Source organism: Leptosomus discolor, chromosome 3, assembly GCF_034619465.1.
Source record: "Leptosomus discolor isolate bLepDis1 chromosome 3, bLepDis1.hap2, whole genome shotgun sequence".
NCBI lineage: Eukaryota > Metazoa > Chordata > Aves > Leptosomiformes > Leptosomidae > Leptosomus > Leptosomus discolor.
Genome location: NC_141393.1, coordinates 85,320,437 through 85,327,541, shown reverse-complemented (window position 1 = coordinate 85,327,541; position 7,105 = coordinate 85,320,437).

Here is a 7,105-nt window from a genome sequence, read left to right as displayed (position 1 = left end):
TAGACATTCCTTTTTATGAAGAGTAGTACAGAGTCCTGTGTAGGTCATATATTTTGTTGTATTTAAGAAGTTCAGAGGTGTCAAAATGTCTGTTAATTGTACCAGTGCCTTGTATCACCAGTGTGGGATGAAATCGGTATGTATCTTAAAAGAAAAAAATAAATCAGGTGTGTTTGTTATCAATTTGTGTATGTAGAAATACATATAGATACAGAAATTTAGGTTATTCTCAACTTAGGAGAAGTAAAACCATATAATTTTACAAGAAGACTAGAATTTTAGTAGAACTTGAAAATAAAATTAAAGAAACTTTGTAAGGAGGTGGTTAAATTTTATACATCCCGTTGCTCAACTGGGGCCAGGAGGGTGTGTTGTTTTGAGAAAGGGGTGTGATTTCAGGGCAGAGAGCGCTGGGTGGGGAGTGTTTCTCTGCGTTCAGTGGTTGCGGGTCTGGGCCCACGCTGCCGTCAGCGCGCTCCGTCTGGCGCGGGGCTGCTTCAGCGGGGGCACTCCTGGCAGCGAGGGGTTGTGGGCCGGAGCGTTTGCTCCTCGGACTTCCTTTAGGTGGGAAGGAAAGATGAAATGCCAAGAATTCCCTGCCGGTTTTAAGTTGTTTTATGTAAAACTCCGATGTCGAATCCTGCGGAAGTGTTTCTCTACACTAATGTTAGTAACCCACATGCCACTGGTTATGAAATCAGGGCTCAGAATTCCTTCTTACCCAGCCAAAAGAAGGGTGCTGTGGAAGAGCCATGATCTAACCTGACGCACCGAGTGTTACCTGTAGCAGGCAACCCCGCGTGTCTGTTGGCTGTTCTTTTTATTGGAGGAATTAATGTTGTTCCATCAGTTCATCCTCAGAGGATGATTTGCGCGGTTACAGTGATAAAATAGCGAGGTACAAATGATCTCCAAAGCCCTAATTCTGCACAGACCTGTCTCTCCTCGCAGTGGCCTGTCCTCGTGGATTCTGTTCCAGAGCGAAGACTTGGGCAGCGATTGCCGTTTTCCTGGCGTTTACTGCAACGAAGGGTGCCGGCGTGCCCGGGTTTTTCTGCTTGCTCATTTACGCGTGCGCTCTTTCCAGCGCGTGAGACCTAACGGTACCCAGCGTAGTAGGTTATTTGCATTTCCCAGCTGTGCACGAGGAGATTGTCACACAAAAATCACACTTACACTCAAAAATCACACTTACAAAGCGTGATAAATACTTTGATAAATGAGAAACACATTTTGTAATGGTTTGTGTAGCAACTGAATGTGGTTTGAGTGCTGCGCTGCAGCCTGCAGAGCCCTCCAGCAGCTGGTCAGCGATGGCACTAGAGTCTCTGCGTGCTCCCTAGGGTGGAAACGTCCCTCGCTGTCACGGCGGAGGTGTCCCCGGTGCGTTGGAAGTGCGGGTTCCAGTCGGTCGGAGGGCTGCAGCCGCCGGGGTGGCGCGTGTGGCAGGTGGCGGCGGGTGCTGCTGGGTCCGCGCCGGGTGGGAGGCACCGGGCGGGCACAGCCCGGGCCCGCTGCCGGGATAACGGGCGCCTCGGCTCACCGGCGCTGTCGGAGGGGTCGGGGAGACGCCGCCGTGTTCTCTGGAAGTGTTGGTCTTCAGGCGCGGCAAGGGGGTTCGTGAGACGCCGTGTTCGTGGAGCTCTGAGCTCTGGTCTTGAGAAGCTGAGGAGCGATGGGCGGCTCACACTTTCAAAGGAAATACCTTTTCAAATGAAGATACGTCCTTTGTGACACCTTCCGTGTGCCGGGCGTTGCTGCAGCTAAATTTTTGTGCAACCCTGTCCACGGTGCAGCTGTATTCCAACAGCCATTAATGTAATCAGTGTGTTTGGGAAGGTCTCCTCTGCTGTTCAGATTCGCACCTTGATCTGAATAATGCGTATATTCTTATTTCTGGGTATCATTTTCTTCACAATTTTTTTTTTTGTTTGCTTTTTTTTCTTTTTGAGATAAACGTAATATAAAACTTTGAAAATATTGTTCTTTGTGTTTGAGAGGGAGATATTAATCTTAAAGTTTATAAATGTATAATTTTTTTTAAGATGATGCTCTCGGGCAAGATGTAAAGCAGGGTATAAAGTTTTTAAAGTGCTCTCTGTGATGACAAAAAAGCAAATTGTAGACTTCTTTCTGTTTTCTAATGTGAACTTCTGCTACTTTTCAAATTGCATATTGTTTTTCTTGAAAACAGCTCTGAGAATTTCTGTTCCAAAGTCTGAATATTGTAGTAAAATGATGTATTACTCTTCATTTTCTTTCTGCCAGGAGATATTTCAGAACAATTAGAAGTCGGGGTGTTGACTGTTTGCCCTTTTGAAATCGCACGCGTGTTTGCCATGAACTTCAGAACTCAACTTTAGCAATAGGAGCTTAACCTGAAATTTATGTTCAGTATTGTTTTCTGAGGGTGAAAATCCTCAGCATTTCTTGAAGATCCTTGTAAATAGTAACGGTCTTTGACTAAAAATTATGCAGCCTGCGGTACAGTCCCCCTCCTCACAGCAGGTATGTTCGGTGTGTGACATTCAGGGAATGACAACTAAAAAGAAGAAAAAGATTTGAGGCAGCATGAATGTGAAGAAAATACCTCTCTTTTACTGAAACGCGTGCGCTGGCTTTAAATGGAGCACCACGAGGTCTGTGGATGGAACAGATGCAACCTCCTGATGTGACCCTCTCTCTCAGCTCCTGTTGCTTATAAAGAGAGAGGCCGTGAGCAGCTTTTCCAGTTCTCTTTAAATCGTGGCACTCCTCGCCCAAACCTGTGTGGCGCTCTCGGAGCTCTTTCGGAAACCCGGAGCTGCTGGGCTTGTGCCTGAATCGTCGGTCTGCGGGGTCCTCCCAGTTCCCCGAGAAGTAATGGAGGTCTCCAACCACTCCCACTGCTGGTGGGGCGAGCCTGTGGGTCAGAGTGGAGCTGCTCCTAAGGAAATCCCCGGCGCAGGATTGGCGTGGGTGCGGCGTGCTCGGCCCCGGCGGTTTTGGTCAGCAGACCTCCCGAGGCTCCTGGACCCCTGGCCAAGGTGCACCCCGGTCCTGCCCCGTTAATGCGCGCGGGGGATGTGGGCTCAGGAGGGTAGCGTGTTGGTTGGTGCCCAGTGAGGCTTGTGAGCCTGGGTGTTTCGTCCTGGAAATTAACTGTAATTTTTTTCTCTTTGGAGGGAGACAGGTTTGTCTGGACCTAAAGGCTGAAAACAGTCCCCAGAGCTTTTCCGTGGTGTTTCTCCAGCCGTGGCACGGCTGAACTTTTCACAGAGGCAGAGAGAACAAGGACAAGATTCACTATAATATTCAAATTTTTGATTACTAAATATGCTTTATATTGATTTGTTTTTTCCTGTCTTCTTTTGAGATGAATAGTTAAATATTTCATGATTAATGGTTCTTTTTGGAGCAAGAACTGCACTCATTAACTGTGTGAAAGAAATCAGGTATTTGAATTTCAGATGAGCTCTAATTGGAGAAACATATTGCACCACAATACTTGGCAATATCTAAGAACGCAAGTTTCTTTTTACTAAAAAGATTAAGTACTCCCAAATCTTTTTCTTTGTCCTTTTAATAAGGAAATAAGTTTACAGGATGGTGTTCAGCCAGGGAGGAAAACTTTTAGTTTAGTGGAAAAAACTTTTAATGACAGACTTACGGTTACAAGTGGTGCTTGTAACCCAGATGATCTAACAACGATTTGTCTAATCCCTTCACTTGACAACTCTTCCAGTAAAGGCACCGATTTCTTCTTCATACAGAGAGAAACTCTCTCTGGCTTGAAACGGGAAAGAAAGGATGGTAAATTCATTGCAAGTCACATTCTCCAGGCATTCATCATATTGAAACCCCTATCAAAACCCTTCACACATCCTTTCCAAACATCCTTATTTTCACAATGTGGATTTTATTTCCAATGAGTATTTTTACAGATGATTTAAATTGCTGAGCTTAAGTTTTGAAACCAGTGAGCCTTTTTTGAAGTACCTCTAGGTAAGCTAAATTTTTAATTATCAGATACAGAAACTGGTTGACAGAATGACGGGAATTTCACCTCTGCTGGTAAGAATACCTGAAATGCCCAAGGGGTGTTTGTCATCAGCATGGACAAACTTGGCAGTGAACAAATTCTCGTTGTAGGACTACAAAAGTAGAGGCTGACCTTGTCCTTTCTATGTTAGCAAACATCGTGTTGTTTCATGGGGGGCGTGTTTCTGTTTTCTATGAAGTGAACCAGGAAAGAAAGGGCCCAGCTGTGATCAGACAAATGCTCTAAAGTCGCAGGGGTGACCTCTTTCCAGGACCAGAAGCAATGAGAATGGAGGTGAAGCTCTCGATAAACACAATACCAGTACAAATGCTGTCTCATTTGGTAAAGAATAAGGTAATGCTTAGCTTCCGATGCTGAGATGGGTGATGTTGCTTATCTGCTGAAGTACAGCGAGCTGTGTACCAGCTGTCGAATGTGCAGTGGGTCGTGGCTGGAGTGAATTCCCACGAAGGAAAGATCCGTGAAACTCGGCTCAGATTGGTGGTTTGGTCCGTAAGGCCCAAGGCAGCTCAAGCATTGCCTGAGAGGGAAACAGCTGTTCTCTTGTGCTAGTCATCAAACCATTGAGCTTAAGAGTTTACCAGAAGACTTTCTCAAGAATTGATCTTGGGGCTGATTTATTTTCCTTTTCTTTTTTTCTTTTTTTTTTTTTTTTTTTTTTCAAAAAAAAAAAAAAGACAGACCTTGGCATGAAAAATAGGCTTAGGTTAATGAGATTGCTGGTGACACAAACTGGGAAAGACAACATGACTAAAAAGAATAGTGGAATACTATCCAAAGAGATGGCCTTTAAAACTTGACTAATAGAATTTTAATAGTTTAAAATGAAAGGTCATAACTTCAGGGACTAATAACTGAGGGAAGTTCTTCACTGGAGATGGTAGATGAGAAATACCTTGATGCAGTAGTCATTCACAGAATGGCTGTAAGCTGCCAGAGGGCTGCATCTGGGGAGAGTGACTGTGGCGTGCATCACAGGGAGGAGATCCAGGAGAAGCTGGGAGGTGATGTTATCCAGGGCAGTGGTGAGCTTTTTGTCCGCAGCGCTGTGCTCAGTGCAGGCTTCCCCTCTTTGTTCAAACACTGGACAAATTTAGGAAAAAGACCTGGCAAGGTGATCATGAAGATCTTCAAGGATCGAACTGAAGAACCTGCATTCTTTCACACAGTAAAACCAACAAAAACATGTGTTAGAATGGCAAAAATATTGGGGACAGAAGAGTTCTTCAGGCTAACCAACTGCGCTGCCAAAAATACAGGTGTGTATTATGTGGCCGTGAACTGCCTTTGGTCTGGAAACACGAAGGAGGATTTCTAACCACAAATGCAACAGTGCAATGAAGAGTATGGGGACGAAAACCAGGCTGGTTTTAGGGCAGAACTTAACCTGTATGGGGATGAAAACCAGGCTGGTTTAGGGCAGAACTTAACCTGTATGGGGACGAAAACCAGGCTGGTTTTAGGGCAGAAACCTGTATGAAGAGAAGTTATACGATATAGTTGCTGGGGTACCAGCAAACAAGACGTGATCCCCCAGTAGGCTCCTTCCAGTCCAGTCCCAAGGATTGTTTCGGCTGTGTTGCATCACCAGATGTTTTGAACTTTCCCAGGCTCGCTTAAACATGGACAGGTTTGGAAAAGGCGGGTAGGATTATAGGGAGTCTTCTAAGGCTGGAGTGAAGGAACTTGCCTTTTCGACTGAGGTGCAATGCCCAGGTCTGCTTGCGGTCTCTCAGCAGGGTCAGTGATTTTGGATTTTACTGCTCCCAAGGTGTGGGGGGAGATGGCTAAGCCAAGGCTTTCCTGCTGCACCCCAGAAGAGGGGGAGCAGTGCCAGGGAAGGGAAGGAGATGTCCCTGGAGTGTTGAGCTTGCTGCTCCTGCTGCGGCTCGGGACGAATCGCTTCCAGCGATAGCTACTGGTCCTGTTGACTTTTCCTTTGGTGTCAGCAGCTGGATCCCGACTCTTGTACGGATTTGGTGTGCTACGGTCACTTTGCTGCCCTAGACCTAAGTGTAAAGCCAGCTACAACTTTTGAGTGTGGAGGAGGAGTCTGCCGAGGTCCAGCCTATCCCCAGGAACAGCTGAGAAAAGTTCTGGTCCTCAGCAATATTCAGGTGTAGGCACTGAATTGCCCAGGGCATCAGAGGGGCAAGAACTGAGTTCTGCTTGGCTTCCAGCTATGGCTGCGTGAAGAAAGGGTGCAGACAGCATAGCTTTTGTTGGTTGTGCTGCAGGCTGTTGCTTGGGACACTATTTTCTCCATTGTCTAGGTTTCTAGTCCCTAATAAATACAAAAATGTCTGAGATTTGTACCCCGCTGAACTCACTCTTCCCCTGTGTTTCTGGCCTTTCAGATTTGTGGTTGGTCTCTTGAATGATCAGGGGAAAAGGGATTAGTAAGTAGCTTTGGCTGTAATCTGTATTCGGCTCTGTGTTGAAGATCCATTATTTTTATGGCTATAATAAAATGAATAGCAGCGTAACAGCTGCCTTGGGTTTTCAATTAAATGCATTAATACATTTGCAAGAAAATAGCCCGTCTCAGTAGTATTTATAGGGAAGAGAGTATTTTTCAGGATTTGTTGCAAATCATTATTAGGCCTTATTTACGTGGCGTTTGGAAGTGTGAGAGCGGAGCTGCAGGCATGGTGCTTTATTACTTGCAGGTGGGGCGTGCGGTTATCAGCCTGATCACTTTGCAGCATTTCTTAAGGATGGCGGTTTTCGTTGCGTACAAGTACGGCTCTGAGCCTGACGGGCCAGCCGGTAGGCAGTGCTGGTTTGAGCAAGGAGGCGGTTTGTGCTCACGGGAGGCCCGAACGCGCGCTTACAGCCTCGCTGCGATACTGTTGAGAGAAATGTCGATGGCGTGAGCCAAGTGCGTAAATTCCTGGTTTATTCTGGTGGTTTGAGGGTGGGGGGAGGTGCTCTGCTCGTGGTTTCCCACTGCTTTCTCCAACGTGTCTCCTTCGCTTCACCTCTGCCCTTGGCAGTTCCCTTTGCCTCCGTTCTCCTCCCGGCGCCTCCGCGCCCGCCGGCCGGCGCTGGGCGGTGAGGGCC